Source organism: Gopherus flavomarginatus, chromosome 13, assembly GCF_025201925.1.
Source record: "Gopherus flavomarginatus isolate rGopFla2 chromosome 13, rGopFla2.mat.asm, whole genome shotgun sequence".
NCBI lineage: Eukaryota > Metazoa > Chordata > Testudines > Testudinidae > Gopherus > Gopherus flavomarginatus.
In genome coordinates, this window is record NC_066629.1 from 23216750 (window position 1) to 23229599 (window position 12850).

General features: G+C 49.4%; 1 long non-coding RNA gene across 1 annotated transcript; it reads right to left on the minus strand.

Moving 5' to 3' along the window:
- Window positions 1-5882: 5882 nt before the first annotated feature.
- LOC127033864 (uncharacterized) lies at window positions 5883-9356 on the minus strand. Its single transcript, XR_007769236.1, has 2 exons — window positions 8752-9356; window positions 5883-7305 (listed from the first exon to the last, which is right to left on the minus strand). It is a non-coding gene; the product is annotated as an uncharacterized LOC127033864 (long non-coding RNA).
- Between the last annotated feature and the right edge of the window lie 3494 nt (window positions 9357-12850).

Genomic DNA, 12850 nt, shown 5'->3' on the forward strand with positions numbered 1-12850 from the left:
GTGTGTGTAATGCTCCAAACAGCTCCAAGCCCCCCTTGTGCTATGCAAATACATAGTAAGTGACAGTCCCTGCCCAAAGAGCTTGTAATCTAAAACCCAGATCCTGCAAAGACTTAACTTTAAACGGGTAAACGGTCCCATTGATGTGTAAATGGTCCCACTGACTTCAAAGGCACTGCTCCTGGGTGCAGAGGTCTGCCTGCATGGATTCATTTGCAGGTTGAGGGCCAATGTTTCTCCCAAAGCCATTCTAAGGGTATGTCTACATCTACAATTTTGCAGCGCTGGTTGTTACAGCTGTATTAGTACAGCTGTATAGGGCCAGCGCTGCAGAGTGGCCACACTTACAGCAACCAGCACTGCAAGTGGTGTTAGATGTGGCCACACTGCAGCGCTGTTGGGCGGCTTCAAGGGGGGTTCGGGGAACGCGAGAGCAAACCGGGGAAGGAGACCAGCTTCCCCGCGGTTTGCTCTCGCGTTCTCCGAACCCCCCTGCAAACCGCAGGGAAGGAGACCTGCTTGCACGGGGGTTCGGGGAACGCGAGAGCAAACTGCAGGGAAGGAGAACTTCTTGCTCGGGGGTTCGGGGAACGCGAGAGCAAACCGCAGGGAAGGAGACCTGCTTGCTCGGGGGTTCGGGGAACGCGAGAGCAAACCGCAGGGAAGGAGACCTGCTTGCACGGGGGTTCGGGGAACGCGAGAGCAAACCGCAGGGAAGGAGACCTGCTTGCTCGGGGGTTCGGGGAACGCGAGAGCAAACCGCAGGGAAGGAGACCAGCTTCACCGCGGTTTGCTCTCGCGTTCCCCGGACCCCCCTGCAAACCGCAGGGAAGGAGACCTGCTTGCTCGGGGGTTCGGGGAACGCGAGAGCAAACCGGGGAAGGAGACCAGCTTGATTACCAGAGGCTTCCTCAGGTATGCTGGGATACCTGCTTATTCCACGGAGGTCAAGAAAAGCACTGGTAAGTGTCTACACTTGATTACCAGCGCTGGATCATCAGCGCTGGATCCTCTACACCCGAGACAAAACGGGAGTACGGCCAGCGCTGCAAACAGGGAGTTGCAGCGCTGGTGATGCCCTGCAGATGTGTACACCTCCTAAGTTGCAGCGCTGTAACCCCCTCACCAGCGCTGCAACTTTGTGATGTAGACAAGCCCTAAGTCAGAGCTGTATGCATATTTCTTGAAGCATAGAGGAAGAGGTGTGTGTATATAAATTATACGATCATATTTTGAAGGCCCATAATTTTACACCCCAACCCTGTTTTTTTTCCTAATGGCATGGTCCATTAAACTCAAAATATCCCTTTATTATTATTTGCATTGTGATACCACCCAACAGTCCCACCCAATATCAGAGCCCCGCTACACTAGGTGCTGTACGAACACATTGCAAGAGATAATCCCTGTCTCAGAGATCTTAAAAACTAGACAAGAGATACAAACAGTGGGAAGAAAAACTAAGCACAGAGGGGAAAGCCTGTTGATTTCACTGGGAATGAGGTATCTAAATACTGCTGAGGATCTGGGCCAAAATGACATCCCTAAGATCCCACAGCAGGATACTGCCAGAACCGGGAACAGAGCCCAGGTCTCCGTATCGCAGGCCAGTGTCCTGTCCACTGGATCATACTACCCTTTTAGCCAAGAAGACACTTAATTACTATTCCTTTTTCTCATGTGATGACAATTCAACAGGCCAGATCTCACAAGCAGCCCTACAACAGCCAGCCAGAAGGAGTGGGGCAGGGGAGCAACATGCAATGGATAAACCATTGTAAGGAAACAAATTGTAGTTTCATGCTTCTAAAGAGATTATAGAAACAAAAGTGAAAAAATACACTTCTAAACTGATTACAAAGTACCTCGGCTGTGTCCCTTTAAAAGGTTTTTCAGAACTTTAAACAAGTGTGTTCATGTGTTCACACACCCCAAAGCCCGCTATTCGCATCCTTGCAAAGAGCCTTGTGAGGTGAAAAAGATGTGTGTGCGCCAGGAGCTCTGGGTGGCCACAGGAGGGAGCTGTTCACACACATATGGAACTAGGTCTGTCCCTTTTGTCAGCACAAAGCACATCCATTCTGATGTTTCTAGTTAACTTCTTTGTGTTAGTAGCAATTTTGTTTCCAGAGCCTCTGCTGCTTTCTCCTTTGATGGGGAATGCTCCCTTAGTGTGGCAGCAGGAAAGATGCAAAATCTTCGTTTAGGAGACATTGGACATGGCATCATGGGCTAAATCCTCAGGTCTGTCTGAATTATGCTCAGCACAAGGCTTCAGGAGTGTGAGGGAAGAGAAAGTGGTTTTAAGTCATATTTGCATCCTCTCCCCTCACCGATTAGATCCTGGGGGCAGCCAGGGGCATCACGGCTGCTCTAATCTCCACCAGCTGGTAACAGCAATCCAGGGGTTGTTACACAGTCAGTGGGATCCCAGCCACACCTTCTCTTGTCCCTACTATGCACTGAACCCAGAGGGGACGGGACCATTAGGAGGTTGTGTAGAGGCTACTTTACCAGCCAGGAATTCCTTTGCAATGGGGGACTATCCACGTGGCAGCAATGCCAAAGGGTCCAAGACGGAACTGAGGATTTGGCCCACACAATCAGTGACCATTTCAGTGGCTTATTAGAAATCAGTTATGAGCACAGCAGGGAGCTTTCCCCATTCTGGCTGCTCACATATTTCAATCACACTCTGAGAAATCGTGGCCCCTAAAGGTGTGTAGAGTATTCTCAAGGATTTCTCCAAACCTCCTAAGGGAGAGGGAGGTTTCTTCCCTGACTGACCACAGGAACAGAGACCTCTCTGCCTTTTACAATTTGCTGCATAACCACAAATGGCTAGTTTAAAAATCCAAAGCCTCTGGTACTGTGTTCCAGTGCTGGGTCAGACCAAAGGTCCATCTAGCCCAGTATCCTGTCTTCCGACAGTGGCCAATGCCAGGGGCCCAGAGGGAACAAACAGAACAGGTCATCATCAAGTGATCCATCCTCTGTTGCCTATTCCCAGCTTCTGGCAAACAGAGGCTGGGGACATCATCCCTGCCCATCCTGGCTAATAGCCACTGGGAACTAAAATAAACCCTTAAGGGAGCCCAGACCCAAGAATGCAGCTATTACTCTAATTACTGGGAGGTGCTGGGCACTGCCCTCCTTTAACATCTGGCCCCAATGACACATGCAGAGCATGTTAGAAAGTGTCCTCAATAATTAGGCATTTTGAAATGCTCAGTAGCTCTGTCAGGTCTCTATTCAAGCTACACATGACAATCCAGAATGCAAACTGGTGACCAATCACCTTAATGGCCAGCAATGCCCCTAAAGCATGAGAGTTTATTAGGTACCCCTCTGCAGCCTTTCGGTGCCCTAGATCAGAAAGGGTCACTGGAGCATCTCTCTTGGTATCATCCATTATTTTTAAGATTGGCTTGTTGTCATGGAAAAAAAAAAAGTCACAAATTTAGATGGGGAAACAGGGGGGTCTTGCTATGTGGAAGAAACTACCCTTTCATTTGCAGTAATTATTTAAACTCATCTAATAATAAAACTCCGAGTTTTAAAAAAAAATCTCTGCTTAGGGCCAAGTCTTTCCTCTGTAAAAGCCCTCCAAGCTGTGCTGCTGTTCATTGCCCTTCTCCAGGCAGGTCCTATCTCTGACCTTCCTTTGAGTGAAGGCTCGTTTTTGTCTCCACTGTCACACCAGTGACTCTAGTGTCTGCCCAGTGGGAGTATCCCTCACACCACTTACACCAGGACAGGTTTGGGCAGAGGCCCTGCATGCGGCTGCAGTAGTTTTGAAGGCCACCCCTAGCACCAGCGCATATCCTGGCCTGGCCGGGCCTCACAAAGCCCTGCCACGTTTGTAACCCCCGTCCCACTTCGGAGCACATCACCTGCCCAGGTGGCACCCAGCTGTCCGGGCTCGGCCTGAAGGCGGCGCTCTTTGTTCCAGAGCCAGAAGCTGGCACGTGGCTGGCCAAGTTTTATTTTACAAGCGGCCTGGGTCCTGGCCCGCCCTTCTGCAGCCGGGTGGGGCCGCCCTGCCCCCAGCTCTAGTGGCTCAAATTCCCTCCTGGAACTTCCTCATTCTCCAGCCCTGTTCAGACCTGTTTGGAAACAACCCGCTCCGCCCCCCCTCCGCGGCTTTGGTGGCGTGTAAACTCCCAGCCCTGCCCCCGGCTCACTTTGGGCTGGTGCCACTTTTCGCCTGGCCGGGCTCCTCTACTCACGCGAGTCGGGGAGGGAGCGCCGCGCCTGCCTCCCCCCCACCCCCGGTGAAACGGGCTGGGCAGCTGGGTTAACGCGCGGCAGGTTTCCACGAGCCCAGGTGCAGATTCTGCTCACCCCGCGGGTCACTCACAGCCTGTGCAGCCTCCGCTGCGAGCGGGGGAGAAAGCAGTGCACCCCCGGGCTTGGGGGAACGCCCCGCACCGCCAAAGCCCCCCCGCTATTGGGCCACGTGGGGGTGGTTTTGCCTCCCTGCCGTGCAATTGACTAGCTCCTGCTCCAGCCATTTTATAATCTCCCATAAAAACCTCGGACAATTTCCCGTGCAAGGCAAGCGAACAAAAGCCAGGCCCAGCGGCTTGGCCCCTTGCCACCAGCCTTGAGTTGTAAAAGCCGGCTACGTGCCAGTGGGGAAGGTGGCCCGGCGCTAGCCAGCTGCAGGGGCTGTGCCAACCCTGATTACAAGGCGCCACCCGGAACGTGGGAAATCGCCAGGGAGTTGTCTCCTGGCCACGGAGGAAACTGGTGGAAATATGGCAACAAAAGCAGCCTTCGCATCCCGCCAGCACCGAGCTGCCCCTGAAATCCTGTCACCCAGCTTCCAGCCACGCTCACCCCAGCACCTTCACTTAGCAGCAGCCAGGATGTGCCATGAGTTCTCACCCCCGCCACATGCGCAGGGAGGGCAGCACAGGCTGACCCTGACCCCCACTGGAACCGCCAGTGCCTGCGAGGTACACTCCAGCCAATATATTAGCTCGCCTTCCACCTTAAAGTATGTGCCCGGGTTTCAAATCAATACACATTGAACTTCCATGTTGCTAAATCGCTATATTCGCGACCTATTTTGGCTGCCAGGCGAAATAATCAGTATTTGTATTTGATGTAGCTAGGTGCTGTTTCAAAGGAATTAAAAATGACACCAAGGTTGCTTTGCATTAGCTACACCCCTCTTACCTGCGTCTGAAAAATCACCTGGTGATGCTACATTAGCAGCAACCACCTTAAATGCTTCGAAAAGAAAAGGAGGCACAGACCCTCTTTTACACGGCTCACTCCATTAAGTTTTAAAAGGATAGTGAGTATTTGATCAGCTGCCCTTGCATGGAAAACAGATAATAGGCGTGTTGAACAGTGGAAGCCATTCTAAATCTGGACTCAAAGGCTCAAATCCTCAAAGAAATCAATAGAAGTTAGGAGCCTAAATATCTTTGAGGATCTGGGCCATACAAAGTAACACCCAAAACATTTGGTCTTCCTTGTTAAGATAAAGTTCTTTTTTCTTAAGACTCATAAACCAATTAGTATTTGATCTTGGCAGCTTTCATGAGCAGTTGCCTACATTTTCCAGTTGCAGAAAGTAAACCTAACTATAGACTTATTGGCGCATTTTCCAAGGTAAACCCCCTTGGAAGATAAACAGGATTCTCCCATGCCTCTAGCTATCTACAATGTATATCTCAAGCCAAGTAGAAGACAATGTCACAGCTGGAGGAAGAGAGATTTCCTAACTTTTAAAACTAAGTCCCATCAGTGGAAATCTGCCCGTTTCTGCAGGAGGATTTATACCAGATATGAAAACATACCTAATTCAGGTGGTATCTAGTATTCCTTTCACAAAATATCCAGCTTCAAGTTGTGTCTTAAAGCAGATAGTATTGTTGTTGTTTTAGTCACCAACAGTGAAATTGATGAGTGTACATCATGGTGAAAAGCATATATAAAACAGAATTATTAATATGGGGACATTATTAGAGGAGTTCTGTTTTATAACAAAGTTAGGGGCTTTCTTTCCTGTTATTCTGCTCCAGTATTTGCCCCAACAAAAGTAATCACTTTTTGCATGAAAATGTTTCAGGGCTGGAATAAGGACATTTCTGAGACCACCTCGGTGCCACTCCCTAACACAAATCAAGTATATTTGTTGAACTTAAGAAGAAAAAGAGTAACAATAGCTAAATTAAACTGCTGGTAGATGATTAACAGCCTACCCTGCTTTCTGCTTTAAGCAGCTATTCCTTGTTGGAGGGTAATAACGGCAGGGCATAGGGAATGTTTACATACAGTGTAAAAAAATTGGGATTCTATACTGATTGTCCAACGCTGGCCAAAAACAAGTCAAGCTATCCTTGCTAGAGCTAAATTGGCTGTCCATGCAAGGATCCCCACACAGGTCAATTTGGGGGAATCTAATCTGAAAGAGGCCACTTTATGGAATAGGTGTGAAGATCATGAACTGGGGAAAATACAAATAAAATCCAACGAAGGGCACAAACGGAGGATGAGGGAGGGGAACAGAATGAAATAAAAGCTCTCTTTGGTCAGTGATAGCTATTCTGGTGCCCCAGACAGAGTCTCTATTATGCCACGCCCACCAACTGCCATTTTGCTCCAAAAATCCTCAAATTTAGCCTTAAAATGTGAAAAATTGTGCAAAAATCACCCTGTGCCCTTGCAGCAAGTCCTTTGCAGCTGGCAAGTGAAATATGAGAGAATTGGGGCCAAGTGTGTGTATCTGAGATGAAAATACTGACCAGGTTTCAGGGCATCTGCTTTGTTTGTGGAAAGGTGGATAAAATGTTCAATTTGTCCCAAAAGCAAGGAGTGGGGAAGGCCCCCCCACCAAATCTTATTCCCCAAGACCCTCTGCTACATGGGGATGTGCTGGGTTTCACAAAAAGATAGCCCATTTTGTTAAGCCTTTGAATATTCAAATTGAAAGTATCGCGCAATCATTGATTGTCAAATCATTGGTTTCTAGAGGTTTTAAATACTTGGCATTAGGGGAGAAAAACTCAAACTTATATCTGTAGGTATAAAACATTAATATTGTTTGTCTCCACCTGGAATTTTCACAATGGTCTTGGGTATTCTTTTTTTATATTTTAAAAATCTTATTTTTTGTTCCCTTTCCCCCCAGCATCTAGGAGCCCAGGTGATTGATTCTTCTGCTGCAACATAAGCTGTTATAAAAGTTGCTTCTTCTTTCAGGTCAGAATGTCCGGTAAGTTCAGTTTAAACCTTTTCTTCATGAATTTGGGGGATGTTTAAATTATCCTCCATTTTCGGTCATTTTACCTTCAAAATGGGAATGGGGGAGAGAAAGAAAAAGTTAGTATTTGTATAATGCAAAGTGCAACCAAATCAGTGTTTTTAAGTGGATAGAAGGGAGACTGATCATATGCAATACACATTATATGTAGAATAATACACACACCCAGCGCAAGAGACAGGGAAAAAGCAAACGTGTTTTGTGCACAGGAATGCAGGGGCTCTAAATAACCATTGTTAAAAGTATTCCAGCCTTTAAAAAAAATGCCGCTAATCCCTAACGTGCTTTGCAAATTCGGTGCTTTTAGCCAGTGCTCCGGGGAGCGCTCGCGCTCAGGGGCTGCAGATTTCAGGGTCAACCTGCCCAATCGCGGGTGCAATTTAAGACTTCAGGCAACGTAACTCAGCGCTGCCAGGTGATTAGTTGTGTATTTTAATATTCAGGGACGATCTGACCCGAGTGGGACTCGGAAGGCCCAGGAGGAGATGCTGCACACGCAAGGAGAGATCACCCCTTTAGGGCTGTTGAAAAGAGGAAACGTGCGTCCTACACTAGATCCACAGTTGGGGACCCCCCCCCCCCCAAGTGACTTGGTGCCACGTCCGCTGTGACCAGCAGTGGCGCTGCCGGGCAGCAAACTCCCCGCGGCCCATGAGAGTGTCAGGTGGGGCGGATTCCCCCCAGCTCCAGCCCCCTCCCCCGCGCAATCACCAAGCCCCCTCCCCAGATATCTGCGCCGAGCGCAAGCTGGCTCTGCGCCCGCCCCTGAGAGGCCAGCAGCTGCGTTATGGGGCCTGGGCACCTGGGGAAACAGCCTCAGATCGACGGGGGCTAATCCTGGGGAGATGGGGGACAGCCCGGCCCCAGGGAGGTCCCAGACTGATGAGGGGTGGCGGGCAACCCCCGTGTTCACCTCCGGCAGGTGTGGGGCCAGGCTCCCGCGCCAGGCTGCGAGGGGATTAGGGGAGCCGGGGTCCGTGCAGCACAGGGCGTGGGGCAGCCAGGCCGGGAATGCTGCGCGGGTCGCACGGGATACAGAACTGCGGAGGGGCCCCTCCCGGCCCGGGTGGTGGTGGGCGCAGGGGGCCCGGTGCCCCGGCGCAAAGGACGCGGAACCGGGCAGCCCGGGGGTGCGGAACCTGCCCCAGTCCCCAATCAGAGCTACTCACAGAGCCGGGCTTTCCCGGCCAAGGTGCTGGGGGGGCGGATCCCAGACCCCGAGCGGGGACCCGCCGCCTCCGGAAGGTGCCCGGCTGCGCCGCAGCGGCCTCCAGCTCCGCGCTGCGCCCGGGAGTGGAGCTGGCTGGGGGCCGCAGGCAGCTGCGCACGGGGCCCTGCGCATCCCAGTCCTGGCGCGCCCCCCTGCAGCCCCCGCTGGGCTCGAGCTCCCACCCCGGGGCGCCCTGCGCAGCCGCTTGGCGCCCCCCATCTCCCCGGGGCGCCTTGCCTGCGGGGCTCCTTGCGCACCTCACCCCAGCCGCCGCCTGGGAGGAACTTGGGGTCCTTGGGCGACCCCCCGAGCCCGGCCGAGGTGCAGTCATGGGACCCGGCTAGCTTGTCGGAGGTGGCCGAGCCAGCTCTTCGGCGGAGGGTGCCTGCAAGGCAGCCCTGTGGGAGCCCCAGTCCCGTGCCTCCCACGCTGTCACCTGCCCAACCGCATCGAACCCTAGCCCAGCGCTCAGCCCGGGGAGGCAGGGGAAGGACCGGCCTGGCTTCAGGCTCGGACAGGCTCTGCCCCCTCCCTGCAAATGGATGCTGAGGTTTGCCAGGAAGGTTAAATGAAGCAGGTGCAGACCGCAGGTAGTGTGGAGTGAGGCGTCAGTCCCGGGCTGCTGACATGGGGACCTGTCCTATCTCCACTTAGCCCAGGCGGGACACTGGCTCTCTGTTGGCATGACCCCGAGACTGCTGAAGTGGATATTCGCCCAGGCCATGTCACTACTGTTCTTTGCCACCTGTTGAAGGGAATAGTCCCTATGTTTTTAGTTAGACTGGTCAGTGGAGGACCCTGATCCAGAAAACCTTTGTGCAGGTGGATAATTGTACTATCTATGCTGGAAAGATGCAACATCCAAAAACATGGTAACTATCATGATGTTAAATATGTTTTTGACTTTAGTGTGGACAAGGCCAGTCCTGTTAGCTGGTTGTCTGGGAGTAACCACACTGGTTAAACAGGGCAGGCCCCAACTCTCCTAGCTGCCTTCTTGTTTAACACATTTCGTAAGGTAATACATTTTCCCATTGTAGATAAGGCTAAGGAGACATTTGCATGCATAAATCAAAGCAGGTTTGCTGGATCAGGGCCTGAGATGTCAGCCCTCCCAACAAGAGAGGCTTGGAGCAGAGGGTTCATGTTATATGTTTCTCACCCTCAGATTCAAGGAAACATCATTTGCAGTTTTCAAAAATAAAATGGAACGAGCGGGATAAATAATCCCCCCGAGAGCTGAGTATGCAGCTCAGTAGAACCCCTTCCTCTGGATTCCACACTAATTGGCCTGTGGTCTGCAATGAGGGGCAAGGACAGTTAACACCAGGCACCGCATTCGAGACAATGTGACTGTGTATGGCAGGCTGTCATTAAAGAGGCCCGTGGCACTAAGAGACACTATCTGCACTAGGATAGAGACAGGCTCCACTGTCAATCTAGCACCCCTGGCGGAGGAGGAGTGAAAGGTGGCAAGTGCCAGTGGTGGATCAACGTATACACTCTGCCTATGTCACGGCAAAGGAGAGGCTGAAAGTTGCTGTTAGGGGATCAAACAGGCAATAGATGGGTATTATAAACCCTTGTGCATATCTAGGTAATTGTTCCCCATGGGATTGTTCTATTACCCCTCCAAGCAAGGACCAGCTAACATTGCAGGGTCTCTAAAGGCAGAATATTAGCTGTGAACCTGATCCTGCAGGCCCTTACTCATAAGTATTCCCATTGCAGGCAATAGGAATAGAAGCTGGATCCTGCAATCAGATCTGTGTGCATGGATCTCTGTGCAGAGCTTCAGTGCCAGGTCTGATAGCAGGACTGGGGCCACGCAAATAACCATTTGCAAGATTCAATCCCAGGTTGACAATGCGTTTGTCTGTTTTACTGAGCCTCTGCAGGGTCATTTCAGAGAGAAATATACCAAGTACAAAATGAAGCAATTCTAAAAACTGAACTAAACTGCAGTGGGTGTTAAATATTTCTTCCAGCAGTAGTATCAGGGGTAGTTTCTTGTCAATAGGCAAATTCTTAACTACTCCAAATACAAAGTTCTGACTAAGCTAGTGAGTGGCAATTGTTTTTGCTGATTGATGGAGGCCCACATGCATGTCTGAAACAAACTGGAGTTGTACAGAATGACTCCTCTCATGAAAGAAAGAAGGAAAACGGGGTCTCACAGAAAGTGATTCTTGAAAGCGCAATCATTTTATTCATAGTATTGTTTAGTCCTATAAAAGAATAACCACCCGCATATTTGCATTGTTTTTATTCCTGTTCTTAACATGGTGGATGAACTCAGTGCCCATGTCTGTTTCCTGGACTGAAAACTTCAGGATATTGTAGAGATTCAAATTAATTTGACAGTATGGTACAGCAGACAAGGCTGGGAATTAGAGTGCCTGGGGGACTGTTTTTCATTCTGCCACTGACTTACTGTGTGATTTTATGCAAGTTGCTTAGGCCCTGATCCTGCAAATACTTACATACGTGCTTAACTTTGATGGAAATCAGTGGGAGTATTGGCAATATTAAAAGTTAAGCATGTGTGTAAGTGTTTGCAAGACTGGGGTCTTAATATCTCGCTGCCTTAGTCTTCCCATTAGTAAAGTGGAGATAATTGTACTTGTCTTCCTCTTTAAGTGTTCTCTGAATTTCAGGTCAAGAGCTAAGTAATATTTATTTCTCCAGCCTTTATTACTAAGAAAAAAAGAAACTCTTACAGAAGAAGAAAACTTAGTCACAATTATATTTATTATATATTAAGGGTACATTTGCAAATAGTCTACAAAGTGTTAGTAAATGTTACAAGCATATTACAATCATGAAATGGGTATAAGTCATGGTTACAAGGGATGTATGGCATTCTGTAATAACTGACTAACTATTTATTAAAACATCTATTCATAATTTATAAATTCTTTACAAACTCTTTGTAAATATACCCTTTATATAAAGTGTGACAGAGAACACACAATTTACTTTTTTATATTTTAAATATCACCACTCTAAAGTGCCTGCTTTCCTGTTCTCAACCATGCAATCTTATTTTTAACTCACTCTTTCAGGAAAATCCAAGGTGTATCAAGGTGTTCGAGTAAAGATCACTGTGAAAGAGTTATTGCAGCAGAGGAGAGCACGACAAGCAGCAACTGATGCCACTGTAAGGACAAAAATACTAGCTTCTTCCATGTTGTAATTTAAGAATAAGAAACTATTTCTCTTAATCTCTCTTCCATCGATTTAATGAACTCAGAGCCATGGGAGCAGACGCTGCTGATGCAGGCAAAACTGAGAGCTTGTCTTCAAGGGGAAATTGACTAATTTAGCTATTCCAGAATAACTCCCCAAACTGGATGCTCTCTTCTGGAACAAAAATTACTTTGTTCCAGACAAGTTACTCTGCTCACTTTTATTCCAGAAGACAGTAGCCCGGTCTCCATGAGAGAGTTATTCTGGAATAGCCCAATTATACTGGAACAGCAGCTCCGGAATAACACTGCTGGTCAATTTCCCCTATGTGGATAAGGCTTGATAGACAGGCCTGCTCAGAATCTCTGTGCAGCAGCAAGGGAAAATGTATGTTCTATCTGACTCAAACAAAGCCCTTGTCGCCTGCTTTGAGGACCCTCCCATGTAAAGCTCTGTGTTGTACTGAGGCTCCCAACCTGTTCTCCCCTCCAAAAGGTAGCTCTCAGAGCCCAAAAGAATGTCATTCCCACCCCCCACCCCCTAAAATACCCACCTCAAAGGCCTTCCATTGTTCAGTGGCTCCTTCAGTCATCAGTCAGGGCATAAAGGCACCAGCTCTGCACAGCTTCCAGCTTCTGCTGGCCCCTGGGGAGGGAGCACAACCAAATCCTCCCAGGGCTGAATGTCGTGGCATCATACTGCTCCTAACCCCTGCTGGCCTAGGAAGGAGGGTCTTAGCTTGGATCCCCAAGGGCTGGAAGCTAGCTCCAATACCCGTTGAAATCAATGCGAGTCTTTCCCTTGACTTCAATGGACTTTGGATCAGGGCTCAAAAGCAGTGGTTCCATAGAACTCAGGCACTGGTGGCCTCGGAGCAAAAGGCCAAGCTCAGCTCTTGCCAGGTGTGCTGGATCCATGCCAAGGAATGAGCTCTGATCCCCAGCGCATTGTTCTGCCACTGCAGCAGCTATTATCCTGTGCAGAGGGAATTTCCCCGTGAAATGAATTTTCCCAAAGAGTTTATTTTCTTTCTTGATATGGAAGAATCAGCAAGAATCTGTAGCCTCTCATTAGAATCAGCTACTGTACCAGAGAGCTGAAGGGAAGCAAATTTGTTACCACTCTTCAGAAAAGGCATGAGGGGTGATCCTGGTAATTAGCAGAGCAGTGCA